Genomic DNA, 23,193 nt, shown 5'->3' with positions numbered 1-23,193 from the left:
AAAACTAGATTATCTATTTTGTTCGTATTTTGCACGTATTCCGATTTGACTTTCAACTACGTTCGTAATGAATGATAAACGACTGACTGCTTCTGAACAAGATGATCACTTTCAATGCTAGTACTATCCAAGTGGACTCCATCCAATTACAACAACCGATTGAACTGATCTGCAGGATTGACTTCCAAATGAAAACTATCCAGTACATACCTGTAAATAGAGAAAAAAAGGATTAAATAGTTATGTGCTTAACAGATAAATAATGAAACAAAAACAAAACATATTATTAGTGTTTATCCTTGTTGTTCATGTTCCTTCGAATCCCCCGAATGATTAATCACAACGAAATCGAAATTAACTCAAGGAGAACTGTTTATCTTCTTTCAACCAGCATAATACATACTTCAAAAGCATTCGAATCATTACGTCAGCACCGGCGGCAAGACGAAATCTAGGACTTCCCCTCGCGAAGATTCTGCCCATCACGAAAAGGACAACCGTCTTGGGCAGTTTAGCCCGGCTTCCTAATAGGTCAGTCCATTCCGTTGAGAGCAGCGCAGTGATGAAACTAGGTCAAGGATTCGGGTGGCGGGCGAGAGCTTACCCATCATCATGTATGCGTGTGAATACCATGAAGGAAATCGAAGCTACCGGATTCACATTATCTAGGATACCTCACAAGTTGAGCAGTATAAATCGCGTTTAGTTCTATCAACGGATATCAATTCCATTGTAACACATAATCTATCTATCTATCCTTCGACCGACACATGTTTGTCAGCGTGGTCCCGCTGCCGCGCTTCCGTCGTCCATGCGTTGTTGGCTGTCATTGGATCGATTACATTGTCGTTTGTAAACTACATTAGCGACATGGGTTGGAGGCGACGTCGGGGGTGGTGTGATTATTTATCGCTCTGTGTGTGGTGGATCTGAATTATTCAAGTTCGCAGTTGAGGTAGTGATTTTCAAGGTCGGAAAGGGCAGGTTTTAAACAATTTGTTGTACATTTGGCGCATGTAGGTAGATACTCTGTTCAATATCCGCATTATTCTGAAACCGATTTTAGGCAGCATCTAGAGAAAATAAATAATATCTTGCACATATGAAACTTTAAGTATTCCTTCAGGAAATATTAGAAGACTTCTATCAGGATTTTTTGAGAAATTGAATCATGAACTGGAAGCAGTAGTTCAAAATCAAAACCAAAAAGTAGTCTTGATATTTTTTTCGAAAGTTTTCTAGTAACTTCACAAAATATGTCTCCATAAAAAGAGCACGTTCAGTGAAGTACTGGATCTGTAGTAATGAGTTACAAATTCGGCTGAAAATTAGCCGGGAAATTTAACATGGATTGCTGATGGCATACTTTTATGATTACCTCCACCAATAATTTCAGTCACGCTACATAATTACATTGTTATTTTTAGTGTAGTTCTTGTAGGAAAAACTGAAGAAAGCTATAATAAAATTTATTGTTACTGAAGCAATTCCTGGAAGAATGCTGGTTGTTCCGTCGTTGCACACCTCGTACAGGGGATAAACAAAATGATCGGGACAGGCAAAATTTTCACTTTTCAATAAATGGTCAAACAGCTTAGCTGTAACTTTTCTAAAAGTGTATCAAAAAATCAATTTTTACAGTAAGTTGATCAATTAGTTGTGTATCAATGGTCCAAATTTGGGGAAGATCGGGTCATTCTATATGATGTTAGGAAGATTCTAGAAAAAGTCATAATTATCCGATAGCCAACTTTGAATTGTTATATCTCCGGATTTATTGAACCAAATGCAATGAAATTTTGAGCGTTCATGACTTATGATTAGCTTTGAACAACTTTTGACATAACCTAACATTGTTACCACGGAAGAAAATTACAGCGCTTAGATTATTTTTCCGATATAACACCAAATTATCGAAAATTTCAACATAGCTTCAAAATTCGAGATGGTAATTATAGTTTATTTGAATTCCCTCTAAACGACCTCAATATGAATATGTTTTGAAAGGAAGTAACAAAATAACCAGCAAAAAAAATAAAAAAGGAATGGGAAGCATATTAAAATTAGACCAATTTACTAAAAAATAAATGAAATCGCTGTAACTTTCTTTCTTATTAATAAATTCAAGTTTAGTCAAACTTTTTTCAAAGTTCATTATATGAGTCATAAACGTTCAAAATTTCATTGCAATCGGTTCATTGAATCCGGAGATATAACAGTTCAAAGATGGCTATCGGATAGTAATGACTTTTTCTAGAATCTTTCTAACTTCATGCAGAATTGTCCGATCTTTCCCAAATGTTGACCATTGATACACAACTAGTTGATCAACTTACAGTAAAAATCTTAGATTTTCCGATGCACTTTTCAAAAAGTTACAGCTGCTTGATCATTTTTTGAAAAGTGAAAATCCCCTGTATATCAGTTAAACGCTCTAGAGGAAGGAGGGGGGGGGGAGTACGGCCGAACGTTACGTTCCATACAAAAAAGCGTTACGGAGCGAGGAGGGGGGGGGTGTGTAAAAATGTCGATATTAGCGTTACGTAATAAGTGGATGCTGCCTTTAAACGGAAAGCATGTGGGAAAATCATGAAACTGTGAAATACGAATAGGAAATGTGATGAAAATTGTTTGCATCGATTTTTCTCAATGTTTACATTTTGGGGATGGGCCCTTCTTAAATGTAACGCGAGATACAAGGATTTCTCGAGATGTTCCTTCGAGGACTTATCCTAGAATATTGATTGGATTCGTGTAGGTAATCCCATAGGATTTCGCTTTGTTACCTTTTCGATTTCCATTTAAAGATTTGCTCATCCGTAGGATTTCTGCAAGAGATCCTTTTAGGATTTACTCAGGAGTTAAGTGCCCCACACAATGCATACGTTTGCGTGTGCGTGACAGTAGTTTGACACATTTCCCATAGGAAAACTGTAAAAAAACGCAAACCTCGACGGAACGGACGCTATGTGTTCCAGGCTTTACATCTGAGAATCAACCAGATGTTTCTTTTAAAAATCCTCGTGGGTTTTCTACAAGGATTTCTTCAGAAGTTCCACCAAGCAGACTTGTCCGCACTGGATGCATGGAAATTTTGCTTTTTAGATTTACACCATCGAAATGATCTTAAATCAGCTATATTTCATTTTTAAGGCTTTTTACGGCATCATCAGCATCGGCAGCCATGTTGGATACGTGGCTCGAAATTTCAAAGTGATAATTCTCGGCCACTAAAGCGAATAGTAGTATGAAAAAGTATCATCCTATTTGCTCATTCGCAGTGATTGCGATGATACTTTTTCTGCTACGTGGCTGCAAGATTGACCGTTTTTTATCACTTCAAAAACGCGAGGCAAACAATCATTGAAAAGCAAAAAGTCAATGATTCGTATGAGAGCTTGGTGATGCATCATGACACCCTAACTAATCGAAAAATGTTGGAATATGGCTACATGTCATTTCGAACCGTCAAAAAACCACATCGCAGTGCCACAATGAGCGCAGAGAAATTTTATCTAGAGGAAATCACTCCCATGAATTTCATTTTGAACATTCCGTGTGCGGTTTTGACAGTTCGAAATCTTTATTAGGGTTCCATCATCCATTTTTGAGAAACGATGGCTCGGAAAACGTTGACGAATGTAGAGAATTTGAGCACTAAACATGTTGACTTTATTTGTACACACGAATGTACAACTTAAGGGTTGGATTGGGAATAACGAGTTTGGTATCCAGTTATCCAGGGGAGTATCCAGGTTGAACTAGCAGGGACCTACTATGTTGACATCCATCTTTCAGTTAAGATGTGAAGATTCTAATTCATGATGATTTTGATGGCGAAAATCCAAAAACTCATGCGTTCAGTGTGGATAAATCTGCTACATACCAGGAATTGAAATTTCATTCTGAGAATCATCCAGGACTTCCTTCTGGGAATCCTTCTTTGAAGGAATTATCTTGTTTTTCAATATCCTCCAATGGTTTTCTTTTGAAAATCCTCTTGTAGGAATCCTTCAGAAGTTTTTTTGAAATCTTCTAGAATTTCTTTATAGGAAACCTCCTGAGTAAATCCTCCGGGAGTAAATTAAAAAAAATAAATAAAAAGAAAATCGCGTTAAGTACTGTTCCTTTGAATTCCACTAAGAATTTGCATCCTTTGACAGATACGTATTTCGACCTCAACTGTAAGGTCGTCTTCAGTGTCTTGTACTTGACTCGACTGAAGAGATCCATCACATTCTACACGTTTAAAACATCTTGGGCACGGTGTGTTGAAACAGGATTATTATCGCACTTTCATGAACCTAAAATATTTTTTCGTTATAAGTTAGCCTTAGCTGTATATATTAAGATTCTGGAGGTTAAAAAATCTTTCATCGGGGAAAATTAAAATAAATTCGATTTTAGTAGTTTACCACTTTTCCCATATGATATGGTATTACGCAAATCTGATGAACCTAAACTCCGCTAGAAAAAGTCCCCCTTCTATTAATAAATTTGAAATCATTTAGTGAGAAACGAATGTAAGAGTCTCTACAACGAGTTTCAATTTGTTTGGCATTCGTTTCATGTGCCCAGCCCACTACAGTCTGCCGAAAGTCATAAATCATAGAAGTCTACATTTCTGCCATTTGTCCGGCACATAGATATTTGCAATGGATGGAGGTAAACAAATACTTCCCATTTGTGCGACTCATACATTTGAGGAAGCCTGTCACTCATACCATTTGCAGCACATATCATTCATGTGCTAATTTGCCTGAAATGGCGGTTTGTTGCACATACTTTGCATGTCAAACCACATCCACATGGATATTTGCCAAAAAGTATGAGTCGACTATACTGAGCGCGCATGACTCATTTGTAAAAGTTCTGCCTCGGATCTGTTGAGAACTTTTGTCTATACAAAATATTAAAATTATGATACCTTAGGGTTAAGTGGGCTGTTGAGTCTCAAACAACAAAAAGTTGACGCAAAATACATAAGATTGGCGTTGTTATATTATGTGATTGAATTCAAAAATTATTATTCAACATTTGGTTTAAAATAAGGCTCACCGGGCCAAGTTGAAACGGGTGGGGTAAGAAGAAACAACGGGTTAACGTGATATTATCTAGTCATGATACGCAATTTGAATGTCATAACATTTTTTTTTAATCAAACAATCATTTGGACAAGAATAATTATAGAAATTGTATTGAAATCTTTTGCAAAGCATCACATGTTTTTATTAAGAATTTACCGAATGCAACGCATGCCTAATATATGTCAATGTCAATGACATCTTATAGTTTAAGCCTAGAATATATTGGAAACATATCAATTTGCAAGTAATCTGATGAATTTCTATAATGGTAGTCTCGTGCAGTGTTTTTTTTCTATCTTCGTCTGGGTTATCTGTAGTTTTATTTTATAAGACACTTTGGTCTTGATAAAAACTTCATGTAGTTTAATGGTTTTAATGTTATGACTGCATAAAATAAAATTTCTTTTTCCAAAGTAAAATCCCTTCATTTTTGCAAAGTGAGTTTGACAACAGATTTGTATGGGGAGAAATGTGATAAAAACGAATTAAAAAGTCACCCGTACACTCGATACCTTCCAACCATATTCTTGTGTTATAACTATTTAGGAATCAAAATCTATCCAATGATTCCTAAATGAAGCATAAAATAACTAATAAATGTTCTTAGAAAGTTGTATTGAAACCTCAAATTGCGTCAATCTTGCCTCATTTTACACATCACTGTTGTTGTTTTTTCAATAAATATATTTTATGACATTCCCAGAACATTCATGTCTTCTTAATATTGTTCTACATTTTCAATTTTCATTTTATCTGTAGATTTAGTTAAATTTGTTCTCAGCATAAACAAGAATGAACATATCTAAAATTAAGTAAAAAAGAAAATAGAACTAAGGACTCTTCCTTTTAATTGCACTACGATTTTGCATAATTTGATAGATACGTATTTCGACCTCAACTGTTAGGTCATCTTCAGTGTCTCGTACTTAATCCGATATTCTGTTTACGTACATGTATTCCGCTAACATGCCCAGGTTCATCATCATCAAAACTAAAACTGTTTCAATCAAACATTGATTGAATTCACAATAAAAAAAAAAGTGATTACATATGCTTACCTTAAAGCACGTGTATCAAGGGCGTGTGCCGAAAGAGTAATCAAAAGCTATTCTCTAAGAGCTGATTTCTTCACCTCGGATTAACCGGTAAACCAGGTTTACCCATATAGTTAAACCTGGTTTAACGCTTAAGTCAGGGTGAAGAAATCGGCCCTATGTGTCCTACATGCAAACAAAAGTATTTATAGGATGAATTTTCACTTGTTAGTAAAACATCGAGCCCAGCAAAATCAGAGCACAATAAACATGAAAGTTCTTATTATATTCGAAGAGCTATCAGTATTTCTGCTAAACTAGCTCAAAACAAGTAAATGTACTGTTAACATGAATGTTAAAAAATACGCGTAATTAAGTCACCATATTTGTTTAATGATTTTCCAATCGAAGCATCTTTCGTGATCGTGTGATCGTCGTTTAGGTGTTTCGTTACATGGTTTGGCATGCAACGTATGTGCAACCAATACCCACCATTTCAGGCAAATTAGCACATGAATGATATGTGCTGCAAATGCTACGAGTCACAGGTGGATGGCGCTTCCTCAAATGTATGAGTCGCACAAATGGGAAGTATTTGTTTACCTCCATTGCAAATATCTATGTGTCGGACAAAAGGTAGAAATGTAGACTTCTATGATTTATGACTTTCGGCAGACTGTAGTGGGCTGGGCACATGAAACGAATGCCAAACAAATTTAAACTCGTTGTAAAGACTTTTACATTCGTTTCTCACTAAATGGTTTCAAATGTATTATTAGAAGGGGGACTTTTTCTAGCGGAGTTTAGGTTCATCAGATTTGCGTAATACCACATCATATGGGAAAAGTGGTGAACTACTAAAATCGAATTTATTTTAATTTTCCCCGATGAAAGATTTTTTAACCTCCAGAATCTTAATATATACAGCTAAGGCTAACTTATAACGAAAAAATATTTTAGGTTCATGAAAGTGCGATAATAATCCTGTTTCAACACACCGTGATTGGGTAACAAAAATAGGTAACTTAATCTAGGTAGTTTTTTTTTTTTTATTACCTTACAGTTGAGGTCGAAATACGTATCTGTCAAAGGATGCAAATTCTTAGTGGAATTCAAAGGAACAGTACTTAACGCGATTTTCTTTTTATTTACAGATATTCCCCTAACAAGCCCAGGTTAATCATCAACCTCCGGGAGTTCAATCAGGAATCTTCCATTAGGTTTTTTAGGAACCCTCTGGGAATTTTTCAGGAGCTTTTCTTAGAAATAAGTAAATAAAAAAAAACCTCTGAAGGAGTTCCTGGAATAGGAATCCATAAAGGAATATGAAGGAATCCACAAACGGCATCCGTGGATGAATTTTCAGAAGCAGTTCCTGGAGTAATCCCAAGATGAAACTCTTGGAGGATTCCCCAGGTGAACTTCTTGAAGAAATCCTCAGAAGGAGTAGAAGTATCAGGAGAAATCCCTGGCAGGAATTCCTGAAGGAATTTTAAGATGTTATTCCTGCAGTAATTGACAGATGGAGTTCCTAGTGGAATTCCCAGATGGAATTTCTGAAGAAATCCCCAAAAGAAATCATCAAATGGCATTTATTTTTTATCTTTATTAACGAGATTTTTAACCCGGGGCTAGTTCATCTTTTCATAGTTCTCGGTTAATCGAGGCGATTCACCCGGTTTCGCAACATTCTGTCGAAATTTATAGATTTCGGACACAAATGGTGTATTATTTTGTTTTACAATTTCTACACATAATTTTAGGAGATTCTGGAAAACTGCCAAACCACAAGACCGGAGATTCCACGAGAAATTGAATTAGAAGCTCTACATGATTATTACCAAAACATGATTTCAAGATTGAACAAATGAAAATTAGAATTGTACCAGAAAAATGTAACGTTCTTAAGGATCTCTCCAAGCAATTCCACTATCAAATCCCTGGGTGATATCGTAGGCATATTTTCGGAGGTCTCTTCCGTCAAGAGAGATACGGATTCATCACAAAAGCTATTGAAAATTTTCTGTTTTCTTCGGAAGAACAGCGCTCAATTTGTACTATTTATCTTACTAAAACATATTAGGGGTATTCAGTAAACAGATTAAATAACTGCGTAAGCCATGATTATCTGATCATTGAAATGTTTCATGAAATTGCAAATGAAATATTTTAAGATTGGCTTGCTGATTGTGACGTTTGATCAGTTTAATCGGTTTACGTTGTTTAGTGAATCCCCTAAATACATTTGTTCGCTAGTTTATCATTCGGATTGGCAAACAATGCTAAAAATAGTTGAAATTTTAGTGCTTTTGTAACATAAAAAGTGACTTTAGTTGGAACGCCTTGAAATAGGAATTCTCTCTGATTAGTACAAAAATAGTGACCAAGTCAATAAAAAGTGACTTGCTATTAGGCCTGCACTGCTACTCAACGCATAATTGCCCTATGTCGTATGAGAATTCCTATATACATGAGACAGTAACGCATAGAACAGCATTGTATCTCTTATCCAGAGTTTTTCAACTCTTATCCTAACATCTTTCTGCATCCAAGAATAGAAAAAAAGGAAGACATCATGAACAAAGACGATCTGGTAGTCTTATGTCGTAATATATAATTTCAACGTGATCAACCTACGTAACAAGCCGACACCTCTAAAAGTATATACCGACTCAGAAAAATCTGAAATTGAACATCTACTGATTTTTACTTCAATCTCCCCGGGCGTCAAATCAAGCATATCTCTTGTGAAACATACCAGTCAGTCGACTCTTACAAGAATGCAAACTCTGATTAGGACTTCTCAGAATTCCCTTAAAGGGAAAAGAAGATCGCCAATATCCGCTAATTCAGGGTTGTCTGGATCTCGAATAAAAAAGGGGCATTGAACTAAACGAGCTCCTTTGGAACGTAGTCTTCTCGGACCCCAGCAGGTCGCATTTTTCTGCAAACGCTGCACCTTTTACCATCTTCGTCCTTGAATAGAGGACCCCGCAGTGACCCCTGAAAGGCAACATCAGACCACTTGTGAAGTCTGCTGCGGTAGTATCTCTGCATATGCGACGAACGTATTTGAAAAGCAAATTCAGCTGAGGCAAATCGTATTACGGAGCGATCGCACGACTACCATCGTCGTCGATGTAGCCGACCTATCGAAACCAACGCGAAACACGTGATTAGGGTCTCACACGGACGTTTCCCATCATCCGTCCGTCAGCGAGAATCCACTGGCTGGTTGGCACTTGAAAGGATTCATTCCCGGACTAAATTGGCTTTTATTGGTCGCTTGTCCGCCGTCGTCGTCGGTTCGTCATTCGAGTTCTTTCTAGAGTTGTCTTATAATTATGCCATACATATTATGTATTGGTGAATGTGTACGAAAGGAAGCAAGCACCGACAAACTCTCGACCTCCTTGCAGTCGCCTGACTGATTCAGCTTAGTATGTCTACAGCTGTAGCTATTACAGTCCAGTGCACAATGAAGTCCCAACAAAGGAAAACGAATGCATGATTTCTCGATTCGATTACATGATAATGAGCCCCCACTGAGTATAGTCTCAACGAACGACTACCTACACAGAGAAACTGTCGCAGCCAAAACAAACTCGAGTACCTAGAATATGTATGTGGAAAGATTGCGTTCCGCGGAAATGTTGATCGATATTCTTCTGCTCAACCGAACCATGGGGACCACGAAACCGTCTGGAAAGTGAACTTCTACTAGGTAGGGCGATACTTTCCCCTCTAGTGGATGATTGATCGACTCTAGTCTAGGGGAACAGAGCCCAAAATGCCAAGATGGGGTAAAATGGCCCAACTCATAAAATCATTCCTCGATGTGATTTGACCATAACTATCGGTGAATGGTGTCAAGATATGTTTACATAAAACATTCTTCTAGAAGCTAGGCCGCCATACCCATGGAAAATCTTTCGATTTCCCAATGAAAATTATCAATTTCCGGTTTTTCATACTTGCAATTAAGGTTTTCTGGTGATTTTATTACCAGCCAAGTGTTTCCAAGCAGATTGAGACACACATGGAGGCGCATGGTTGTTGATGTCTTCGATTTTCATGTTAGGGGTCATTCAAATATGACGACCATCGTTTAGCGGGGAGAGGGGTGACACTCCATGTATTGAGCATACGAAAATAGCGGACCAGAGGAGCAAAGGGACTCAGACATGTCCGAAAAATGATGGACGTAATTTTTGAACGTTTTCATGAAGTGGCATCTTACCCCATGGCAGATGGCCTTTTCGCACCACTTCCGTTTTACGAACCAGTTTTTGAAATCGCTATAAAACGATGAAAATGCGTTAGTTTAGTGAATATTTTTGCTGAAGTATCGAGCAAATATTGTCTAGTTGCTGTTACCACCTTGAAAGCCTAACAAGTGAGGATAATTATCATTGAAAACGATGAAAGTTTGAAAAATGGCATTTTACCCCACTTGACCCTACTCCCTTTATGAAATCCCGTCCAAAGACGGACGGACAATGTGGATTGAGTGGAATGGTAATCACACCGCTCTAATCTACTGATTACCAGTCGCGTCGGTAGATGTTATCGAGCTGAGTTGAATTAGCTTGGTGTACAGTCAGTCGGAGTGACGTGGGAATTGTTTCCACTGTTCTTTAGCACGCGCGAGTGCGTGTGGCGACGGAAAACGGAATGGGAATCAATTTTCAATCATTTTATACATTAATCATCACAAGTTGGCTCTAATGTTTCAATCGATTGAAAAGTATATGACTAATCCAGGGCTGCTACTATAGAAGTACCGAGTTAAAAACCGAAAACCCCGCACCGAAGTTACTGAATCTGCGTCAATATGAAACATTTGTTTTTGATAAAGTTCTGATTTCAGTTTACTCCTTAAAAAGTACATCGACACAGCTCAGGATTCTAGGGAATCCTATCTTCCAGAATTCTGTGAGAATTTATCTCAAGTTTCTTTGGCAATCCCACCCAGTATTTTAAGGGAACCTTTCTCAGGATTCTGGAGTAATCCTTCTTAGGGTTCTAAGCTACCCTTTTCAGGATTGTGGGTCATATCTTTTAAGTTTCTTGGGGAATTCATCTTAGAATTCCGAAAATCTTTTGTGAGAATCTCTCTCTGTATTCTAGATTAATTTATCTCAAGAATGTGGAAGAACCGCTCTTTGAATTCCTCACAGGATTCTGGGAGAATTCATCTTAGGATTCTGGGATAATCCTTCTTAGGACTCTGGAACATTTTGGGCGAATCCCAAGAGAAAGCTCCTCTTAGGATTCTTAGACTGTAGCTATCACAGAATTTTGGGAGAATTCCTCTCGGGATTCTGAGACAATCCGTCTCATAGATATGGAGTAATCTTTCTCAGGATTCTAGGAAAATCCTTAATTCAGAGAGAATTCCTACCAAAATGCCGGAAGAGTCTTGCTTTTTTTCTAGCTAATGTCGCTCAGGATTCTGGTTTAAACATTTTCAGCATTCTGAAGAAATCTCTCTCATAATTCTGGAGAAACTCCTTTAGGAATTCTGGAGGAGTCTCTTTAAAGATTCTGGGGCAATTTCTCTCAGCAGTTTATCTCAGTACTATATGGGAATACTTCTCAGAGCTCTGTGGAATCTCAGGATCTCAGGATTTTTCTTTTGATTTAAAAATATTAAAGTTCCTTTTTTTCAGAATGCATGTTATATCCATTTTCGAATCAGTGTCGCGAAATGTTCGATGTGCAATCTCAAATTTTGATATTGGATTTATTTCAACAAATAAAACATACCAGTAATTCAACATGCAGCAAACGAATCATTTTATAGTTTTGTAATATTTTATAATATCGAATCGATGTGAAAACATCGATCCAACGCATTCGATTGAATCGGTGAATCGATTCTGCTGATCCGATTCTAATCCATTCACAAATATCGATGTCTCAGAAAGATTTGCCCAATGCTACACCATTACAGGGAGAGCCATCTCGTGAGGAATTGAGCAGGGTGTTGGTAGCTGCCATTGTTATCCTTGTAGAGTGATCAGCAACCAGACAGAGTGGAAATAAACAAAACAAACGCTTTTCTGAATTTATTACAAACAGACGAAAACTACACTAGATTACGACAAAATCCCACAAACCTGCTGAGGGGGTACTAAGAATCGTTACAAGTTCCTCGAGGCAGCTCTACCGGAGCTGATTGCGGAATTAGGGTATATGTACCATTCCTTGGCCTAATTTGCAAGCCGCCTTGACAATTTTGACCATAACTCATGAATTAATAGCAATAGAAATATTATGTTGACCCTATTACACACTCTAGGCAATGCATGTTTCACCAATTGGAAGTAAACTTACGTAAATATTCAAGAATTTACTTAATTAAGCTGAAAAGGTTCGATGCGATGGTATGCAACGTTGGTCTATGGTACAAAAATTGGCCTATTAGTGGATACAACGTTGGCCTATTGTTTTCCATGCACTAGAAACACTAATTATCTAATTTTTTCAATATTTCTGCTAAAGCATTATCTCTGCTTGTTCACCAATCTTGCTTTTAAATTATATTTTCTTAGCCAAATTTTCAAAAAACTATAAATAAATCACTTTAACTAAAGTTCTTTCTTAATTTAGTAACGAAAACAACGCAAACCTATTATTGTGTTATATTTTTACAGTCACCGCACACAAAATCTTTCTTCGTGTTCGTTCTTTATGGTTCTTACGCAAGAAATGTTGTTGACGTCTTTTTATCGCTGTTTTTGTCGTCACTTTATAGATGGGCCAAGATTTGGGTACATAGTGAAAAAAATGTCCTCAATATTCGGCCCACATTCAATTTGTAAAATAGTTATTATTCGTTGAAAACAAATACACAAGTTCAAAATAGCGTCTTTGACCTTCGCATCAAATGTTCAGTTATTGAAAAGTCAATTCAAAATGTTCCAGAATCATGCCATTTATGATCATGTGTATAGACTACCCACTAAGCCGAAGAATCATGGCGTCTACAAAAGCTAAACAAAGTGACATTTTTATTCAATTTTAATGCTCCAAAATGCTAAAATTGAAACGAAATGTAACAGTTGTTTGGCGCATAGCTTTTCCGATATCCAGTTATGCGTGTTTGTTTGAGTTTTTGGTTTACATTGAGATAGGCCGAACGAGGGGGCTATGCCAACGAAGCATCCAGATACCCTATGACCGTTTTTTTTTAACTTTTCTAAATTTCCCCAGGAGTTTTTTTTAGATTACCTCCAAATTCCAAAAAAATGAGGATTTTTTTTCCTGGATTTCCACTAAAATTTCTCCTGAGATATTTCCGGAGTTATGTGCTGAGAGTAATTGTGGTGCGAAATCCGAAAGAAATTATAGGAGAAATCTTCGAATTAATGTGAATGAACTCGCGGTTGAAGTCCCAGAAAGAATCCGGAACAAACCCCGGAGTAAGTTCGAAGCAGAAAATCTTAAGGAATACCTAGGGGAGTTCCTTACGATGACGGAAGGAACTAACGCAAAACCGAGAATAATTTCACGAAGAGTTCCTAAAAAGATTGTTGTAAAACCTCGGAATAAATTCCACAAAGAAATATCAGGAAAAATGCAGGGATGAATTCAAACAAAGTAAAGTTTTGAAAAGTTTTGTAAAAATCGCGGAAGAACTGCAAGGAGCACCCTAAAGACACCCTGGAAGAATTTAAAAATAAGAACTTTGAAATGCAACTCAAGAAGGAATTTTGGGTAGACTTCCAAGCAAAGCCCTGATCTCGAAGAGTTCTCGAGCTCACAGGCGTTTTCCAGGATACTAAAAACAATGGGATTTAAATATAAATATTCAGTGTTTTAGTATACTAAAATTTTTGGTTTGCATTCTACAGCAGAAATCCCGGAAGAGTCATTGGGGAAGTCCTTGGTGAAATTCCAGGTTAAATTTATGGAGGAATGCCCGAAAAAATACCTGGAGAAATACTCGAGGAATTACAGGACGAAACCCTATAGAAATTCCTGAAGGAATCCCGAGGTAATTTCCGTAGAAACCTCTTGAGCAGTTCCCGGATAAATCCCTTAAAAAATGTGAATGCGTATTCCAATCCTTGAAGAAATGCAAATGAAATTCCTGGAGAATTCCACGAAGAAGAAAAAAATTCGAGGGGGGGGGGGTAGGTGGTAGTTGTGGCAATTCCTGGAGCAATTCCAATCTCATCAGAAATTTCGTAAGAAATCATAAGAGAAATTCCTGAAACAATACAAAGAGATATTCCTGTAGGAATACCGCGAAAAAATCCTGGAGGAATCCTAAAAGGGACATCCGAAAAATTCAAAAAAATGCCCTTAAGAGAAATCCTCGAGAATTCCCTGAGGAATTCCGGCTAAATTGTTTGAGTTATTTCTGGAGGAATAACTAAAGGAATCCAAATAATTTTTTAGAAGTCCCTAGAGGAATCTTCGAAGAAATCCTTGGATGAATCCCAGATGGATTTTCTGGTGGCATCGCAGCAGAAATTTCTGAAGGAATCTTGAGAGAAAATGCTGAAAAGCTCCCTAGGACAATCTCTCTGCCTGAATTCACGGTGTAATTCTGGGAGGAATTATTGGAGAAATCCTTACAGAAATTTGTGGATACATCCCTAGCGGAGTTTCTGCGGAAATTCCTGGGAAAAGTGCTGCAGGAATATCAGCAAGACTTTCTGTTAATTTCTTTATTGATCTTGCACTTACCAAACCAAGTGGAAATAATAATGTTGAAAATGCTTTGACATACATGCCCACAACAGACATGTGTGTGTAATGTTCATCTAATCCCATCCGAAGGAGATTTGAATCTCAATGTGTTCATCAAATACGTGTTTCTGTTACGTACATAAATGTCAACGCATGTCCGAGAATTTCTGGAATAATCCCAGAAGGATTTTCTGAAAAAATCTCAAGAAATATGTTTGCCATCACAGGAAGAATTCCTGGAAAAATTCTTAGGGGCATAACTATGTGAATTGAAAGTGAGTTCAATAAGTGCATCTGCCGAAGTGAAAATTGAACGTTGATGAAGTACAATTCGGCTAGCTGCTGATTTAATGCGGTTGCCTTCGGCATACGCAAAACCAAAAAAAAGTGAAGTGGAGTGAAAATCGACTTACAGTGCTAAAGAGTCTGGTTATTGATAGTCTAACATCTAACATCGTTGGCGAAGGCAAGTTGGAATATCATTGATTATTGGCTATTTTTCATCTGATATGACGGGAATTAGCATATATGAGGAAGTTATTTTTACCCTACATACATAAATAGCGATTTGCAAGATCACATTCCAAGGTTATCAAGCGAATTCCCGACTTATCTCTTTCCAACAGACGCGCAAAACCAAAATAAAAACAACAAAAAACTTTTGGCAACATCAAAACCGGTTGAAGGATCCCCCCAAAAGTCGTCTGCCGACTCGAGTGAGCGATAGGATCGCACTTGATTGAACATTCAGCTGATTTGTACGCATAGACAAACAGTCAAACACTCCCCTCGCGCCAAAACAGCGCAATAATATTGTTACAGCTTTCTGACAACAGCGTGGAGAGTGGTGACGAGACGGCGAGATGTAAAAGAATTCCAAGGATAACCAGTTTCCGGGCACAACACAGCATAGAAATCTTACATACTTGGAGGCGCGCGCGCGGGTTGATCACTACTTTTCTAGAAGAAAAGCCACATTCCTTTGCGTGTTGCGTTCGGTTTTTGCGTGGCGAGTAGCGTGCTATTGTGGTTTATTGGCTTTGAACATCCTCCTAGCCATGAGCTTCGGGTGCTACGTCGCGGCGTAGTAACTTGAGCTGTTTTGAATCGATCGAAGAAATTCAATGCGCAGACTACAGGTATGTGCAGGTAGGTACGAGGGCGTAAAACCAGACACTTTCTCTGGCAAAAATATGATTTATTAGCTAGCGATTGAAAATAAACTTGGCTCCGGCCCCAAAAAAATAATATAAACGAAAAAGCGAATGCAGCTTCTGGATTGGTAGAAAACAGCAAAAGTTCTTCTTTCCCAGTCCCCATCCATAGAGTGTGTTCCGTTTCAGTTTTTTTTTTCTCTCGTGCAAAGAAATTGATTTATGACGTCAATCGCCTCGGAGCCGGAGGAAACAGCAAAGGATGGAAAACCATACGGGAAGAGTGTGCTCGTCGTTCGGTTCGCGGTGTAAGGTGTGAGTGTTTACAAACAAACATCAACACCACTGCGCCCTGCGCCGAGGGGGGTCGTCTCTACACAAGCTGTCAGGCTGGGCGCACTGGTATTGGTGCGAGGTTGGAAAATCAGGTGAGCTGGGGAACTCATTCAATCCTCAGGCGGTCCCCCAATAACGGATTCGGGATGCTCAGGATGCCGATAGTGTGAGTGAACTTGGTGCCATTTCGTTCGCCAAGTTTTGGCTCAGGTGGCGAGACGACTTCCATGATAGAAGGGTTGCCATAACTACCCGAATAATACTTATTCAATACACTGATATAAATTTTGTTGTGGAAACTACCGATTCCATAGTAAAATTAATAACCGTACCTATGATTCTCAACCGACAACAAAGTCTGTGAAGTTCACTGAAATATAATTGAAGTTACAATGCATTGCAGTAAATTTGACTTAAAGCGTAGTTGTCTCAACAACAAAACATTGTCAATTTTTCCTGGACACGCATCTTACAACACGGTATGGTTAAAAATACAATGCCCAGCTGTTAAATTTAGATAATTTTTAGTAATGTTAACAGCACAACTAGTTAAATTGACAGTGTTTTAGTGGAATTACAGGAAATAGCTGTCGGTTGAAAATCTTAGGTGCGGTTATTAATTTTACTATGGATCGGTGAAGTACTAGATTTGAAGTAATGAGCTGAATTGTAGTATGGTGAGAAGGTCAATTCTCCGTTTCTGCAATGAAATGGTGCAAAAAGTGTGGGTATTATGATTCCATGCCTAATTTGATACTGTTAGAGCAAAACTTTGGGCAACAGTGTTGTTGTTTTCTCCATTTCTTGCAACATAAACAAAATAGTTATCCAATGTTTCGCTCAAACAGCATCAAATTAGGCAAGGAATCATAATACCCACGCTTTTTGTACCATTTCATTGCAGAAACTGAGAATTGACCTTCCCGCATAGAAAATAACAATTTGCCTTAAAACCCAAACAATAAACCTCTTCTAACTGGTGTGGTTGACATACCACAAATGGTTATCTTAATTTTGAACAATATGCAACCCCAATCAATAGACAATAAAGAATGATGCAAATTCTCTATACCAAAAAGTGACAATATACCACAATGTTCAAACATTGTATAACAGCACTGAAACGAAATTTCGTTCAAAATAGTGCAAACATAAGTGTACCCTTTGCCAAATGGTTGATTTTTATATTTGCGGAGCACACTCATACATGTGGCATTTAACAATACATAACTTATATCTAACAGTTTGCCATGCAGTTGTTCGCCTTTATATTTGTGAGCAACGCATATTGACAGTTTTCTGATGCTGTCGACTTGTTTTGTTTCATCACGGCAGATAAAAGTTGATTTTCGGAAACAATTTCTATTGAATGCAGGTAAGCTAGTTAATAAAAGTGAAAACTATTGATCGTACATGTTAAAATTATATAAATTTCAGAGGCCGAGTGGCGGAGGAACTGGTCAGAAGCAGTTCGGTCGAGAATCCGGAAGAAGTGGAAGGTGGTGCTACCTGAGGAGGTACGATCGAGGTACGATGCAGGTTCAGCCGATGGAGGAAGTTAATAATGCGGTTGTCGTAGCGGAGGAACGGGTACGTTTGAGTAAGGAGGCGGAAAGAAAAGGAAGATAGAGATGACAGCAACGCCGAGAGTCCATAAAAGGTCAGATATGAGAAGATACGAATGAGGCCGATCCGGAACGCCCAGCCAGATCTGAACGTAAACTTCATGCGCCTGTGAGGTCGAGTGTGAAGCAATACCCTGTACAGCGGGTCGATATGGCCAACTCTAGAGACAAAAAAAACTTCAGTCATCCCGAAAATATACGTATAACTAAAATAACATTGCATTTTTCATTTGCATTTTCAATTTCATTTATGTATTTTCTTCCCCCTCATCTACAGTACAAGCATAACATAACAGTGCAACGTATTGTTATTACAACCGTATGAGACAATAAACCAATAATTACACATACAATGCTAATTTTATTCCCTTTTTATAGGTCAACAGTATTGGAACTGTATGCTTAACAATGAACTGAGCAAAAAATTGATAGTATGATGACCTTTTGACAAACTGTAATCGAAAATTTTTGTTCGAGAAAACTTGCATTTTCTTATTGTAACATAACTTAACCGCCTATCTCCCATATTGTTATTTGCTCGAGAACCGTCTACCAAACTGTTAAAACCGTTTATGGCACTGTTGGTTTATTGTTACTCTGGGTGCTATACCATACTGTTGAGATACTGTAGTAAATAGTTGGAAACAGTATGGTATACAGTACGAGTATGGTTCATGGTTATGCGGGTTCTCACCATACTAAAATTCAGCTCATTACTACAAATCTGTCCTATTCTCCGTTTCTGCAATGAAATGGTGCAAACAGCGTGGGTATTATGATTTCTTGCCTAATTTGATGCTGTTTGTGCAAAATTTTGGAAAACTTTGTTGTTTAAGTTGCAAGAAATGGAGAAAACAACAACACAGATACCCAAAGTTTTGTCCTATTCTCCGTTTCTGCAATGAAATGGTGCAAACAGCGTGGGTATTATGATTTCTTGCCTAATTTGATGCTGTTTGTGCAAAATTTTGGAAAACTTTGTTGTTTAAGTTGCAAGAAATGGAGAAAACAACAACACAGATACCCAAAGTTTTGCGCAAACAGCATTGAATCAGGCAAGGAATCATAATACCTACGCTTTTAGAACTACTTTATTGAAGAAACGGAGAATTTGCCTTCTCACCAGACAAATATTCAGCTCATTACTACAAATCTAGACACTTATTAAGCTATGAATGCAGCAACAGATGCTGCGAACTAAAAGGCGAACTGCCAAACAAAATACAATTCTAAGAACAATTATGAAACCTCGTCATCTTGGGATGGGACTTCGTTTTCTATTTAGATAACTGGGCACAATTTATGTTATGTTTTGCATGTTTGTGTTTTGTGCATTTGTAATGTTTCATTTTATTTTTCGTACACTCAGAAAAAATAACATATTAAATTTAAAAGTTCTGCACTTAGATTGAGACCAGTTGCTTTTACACTTGGAAAATATGTGCAGCGCAATCAAATCTTTGCCGATTCAATCATGATAGAATTAATGTGCGTCGCTATTGGTTTTCAATCGTACAATGCATAGTTTTCATTATGACGAATAACAACATGATTTCCACGTGGGATTAGCTTCGAAATGTAAATAAATCAAAATTTTACACCATTTACGACCAAGCTGATTTTATTAAACTGTATACTTAACACTAATTCATTACGAATTTTAGCATGTGAGTCGCAACTGCAAGCTTCCAGTCGCACCTGTATCCGGCAGCTCCCAAATCGTTCACGAAATCGTCCTTGGTGAGGGTGGCGAAGTGGCCAACATTGTAGTGCAATTCTCTACAGAAAATACAAAAGGGATGTGTAGTTTGAAAAAGTTTGTACAATCAGAATGTTGGCTTCTTACCTTCATAAACAGCAAGCAACTCGGTCAACGGAGCACCACGTATGAAAATGAAATTTTTCACGACAAAGTGTGTGTTTTCTGCGCGCGCCATGTTCGTTCCATGATTGTTATGCTTGTATTTGGATTTTATGTTGACAGGGTTGCTTTTTATGATGCTGCACTCTAAATATATTACAGGAAGAATGAAATTTAATAATGCAACTTTTAAGTTTCATTTGTTGCACATAGAATGATTTTTCTCTCTCTCGTTCTCAATTTATGTGCTTTCTGCACTTAGATTCTATCAGTAAATTAATTTGAGTGTATCTAGTTCCCAAACGTGGGGTCTGACATGGAAAATAAAATGCGCATTTGTAGGGTTCTGTTAGAAGTTGTCCAAATTGTGGTACTCATCGTGAGCACAATGCATTTGTAGTGTTCCGCACAATTTTTTTTTCGTTACATTGGCACTTGTCTTACTTTGCTGGAGACACAAACTCTTCAGGGTATCAATTCCAATTACAGTTCTTTCCAGAATAATTTCCGTCAGTCTCCCGGTCTTTTTGTGGTATTCTGCTTTTCGGGAAGACATTTTTTACTAACGTCACTATCAGGGTTGGTAACCATCTGTTTTGTCACCGACCAACGACGAAACATTAAAAAAGTTCGTCAGCAAATAAAACTCCGTCACTTGCATCATCATCAGTGACCGACAAAGAAATCACGACGAGGATGAACCGAAAATAAAACAGGGAGCTTCAGTTTTCGAACACGTTTTCGTCACATGGCATCTGATTCCAGACGAAAGGCGAACCAGTCAAGCTTTTATTGACGATTTAGCCTAGGTCTTTCGCAGCTGTTGAATTAGCTCTGATGGTATGCTTGTTGTGCTGTCAATCCGAAGGTTTTTGGCTCGATTCCAAATAAAGACGTGTTTCACTTTAGCATTTTTTTTTCTGATCAGCCATTCTCGTGAGGCTGATTATTTGTTCGCCTGCCCTGTTCGGTGCAAGCCACTTAACGAAAATGCCAATAAAGAGAAACGGCAAAACTTTATCGTCGCGATCAGCAAATTGACTGACGGTGTATGAAGAAAAATATTCAAGAGCTGCTGACTCAGTGACGCAAACTTTTTATTACCCGTTGTCGTCAGTGATTGTACTTCAGCTACGATGACTATTAACAACCCTGGTCACTATCACAGAATATTGCAAATTTTCGGTTATGTGCAAGTAGATCATATCTCAAAAATGATTTCATTGGAAGTATGTACTCCAAATACCTTGTCTTTAATAGAAAAATATGAAAAAGTAAGTAACTTTTGATCGACATTCAGACATTTTTTTTGTATTTTTTTTTTTTTTGCACCAAAGGCAATTCTCTTTTAATTGTTGGACGAAATAGTTATCCAAAACTTATGTGAAAAATAGACCTTCAAGCTTTTCTCAAGACATAATGATCAAACGCAAGGAAATGAATGATCCAACATCAGCCTAGTCCTGTACATTATATTTTTGTACTTATGTTTGCTGTTAGTGTGGTAAATCTACATTCTTAACAAACCGCGGTGCGTTATTGCATTGTTGCATTGGTGCATCGTTGCATTGCTGCGTTGTTGCATCGATGTAGCATTGCATTGGTGTATCGTTGCCAGTGGCGTCTCGTCCATAGGTCCACTGCGTTCACTACACAGTTGATAAACAACTAAAATAAATCACTATAATGTCAACACTTTGCTACAAACGACATAAACTACTCATTCGATCCTTTTGATGTTCACAACTTCAAGTGAACAAACCACTATGAAATACTAGTGCGTATCCAATAGGAATCAAGTAAATTTTCCAACTTAATCTCACTATGCCACCACCCTGCCGCTGCCAGAGTACTCCACGCCGAAGCATGCGAAACATCCATGTGACAGCATCGCCAAAAATCTCTCGCCTCCAGTTCACTTCCAGAAGTACACGGGAGCGCTATATATGCATACAAGAACTGTGTTTACTTGTGTTCGACCGTTCTGTGCTGCTTTGGCAATGTATTAGTAAAATTTTTGTGCACTTCTTCCAATGGACGTGGGCCTCATCGGTGGCGGAGGAAAGGAAAGATTGTTTGTTTACACCAAGCTTGCGCTCGCGGGGAAGCTGCTAAGTTTGGCAACGTCGCATTTGAGCTACTATGCTTCAGCAAGAGAGCGAGGCGAAAGAGCATAGCGAGAGAACTTGTACCATTCAACGGAGGCCGCCCATCCACTCTTTTGGCATGCGTGCATGCCTTTGGGTGGACCTGAATGGGTGGCATTTTCATTCACTACTAGTTGCACGTCGCGTACGGTTTCATTTTCTAGCAACATTCAAAGGAAAATGGAGCGCGATATGGTAGACAATCTACTCCCGCAATTCGTTTGCCAGGCGGTCGATTGAGGAAAAGCTTGTACCGCATCTCGAATCATCTAAGTAGAATACCCTCTTCGATTGAGTGTACTCAGATTTGTACTTTTAATTCCGCCCTCTAATGCTTACCCTTGGGGCCCTTAAACAGATACGCATGTTTCGACTACAGTCATAGCATTATCATGGGTTACTTACATGAGTCAATTTGATTTAAGTTGTATGTGAATAGCATAGAGAACAGACTGACTAGTAATAGTTACAGAGTGACCCATAATTGTGCAATGGGTGTTCCACTTCTTCAGTGTCATTTATCCACTTCTGAGTGGATTCTTCGAAGTTCCGAAAAAATCCCTTAACAATTGGTGGGCAATGTCTACTCTCGCTTCCCAAATTTCGATAAAGTCTAGCTGACCAATGAGCTAAGAATGTTTTACACGAAAAAAGTCGCAGAGATAGCTAAGGTACTTACTAAGAACAATTTGGAAGACGTCTTCTCATAAACGTATCTGCTTATTCCTCTGATAATAACACTTAAGTCTAAAACTGATGACGTTGGAAGGAGCTTTTCCATCTCAAAAGAATAAGAACCTATCTTCAGTTACAATGAGCGAGCAAAGACTAAAGAGGCTTAAACTGATGGCGGTAGAAAACCCTCTGTTTCATCAATTGAAACAATAAGGCAGTTTTCTCGACGAAATCGTCGATAGATTTGCTTGTCTAGCGGAGTTCAGGTTCCTGCTGTTTCCATGTGAAAACTTTTCAAGTGCACAGTCAGCTTTACGGGTCACGAGACGCCCCTGATCGTTGCATTGATGCACCTATGTGTTGGTTGCAAGAAGGGTTTGATAAAGCAATGCATTGCTGCAGCAATCCAGTAGAAAGTTCTAGAAGATTCTTTTGTTTCTTAGATTAGAACCCTACAACAGTCATTTACGAACAGTCATTGACTAGTCACCATCCTGATGATTATCAAGATGTTGTTCAGACCAAATCAACTACTGAGAAAGTTACTATTAATAAACCAACCCTGTTATTG

At 38.0% G+C, this 23,193-nt stretch overlaps 1 protein-coding gene and 1 long non-coding RNA gene across 5 annotated transcripts in view; one reads left to right on the top strand and one right to left on the bottom strand.

The window, feature by feature from the left end:
• The window catches only part of LOC109621239 (NPC intracellular cholesterol transporter 1), a 150,693-nt gene that overhangs the window by 107,351 nt on the left and 20,149 nt on the right, over positions 1-23,193 (bottom strand). The window lies entirely within an intron of this gene.
• On the top strand, positions 19,297-19,740 carry LOC134288951 (uncharacterized). The gene is made up of 2 exons (XR_009998182.1): positions 19,297-19,517; positions 19,604-19,740. It is a non-coding gene; the product is annotated as an uncharacterized LOC134288951 (long non-coding RNA).

The sequence above is a fragment of the Aedes albopictus genome, chromosome 2 (assembly GCF_035046485.1).
Source record: "Aedes albopictus strain Foshan chromosome 2, AalbF5, whole genome shotgun sequence".
In the NCBI taxonomy this organism is placed as follows: domain Eukaryota; kingdom Metazoa; phylum Arthropoda; class Insecta; order Diptera; family Culicidae; genus Aedes; species Aedes albopictus.
This window is presented reverse-complemented; position numbering and strand designations above follow the sequence as displayed.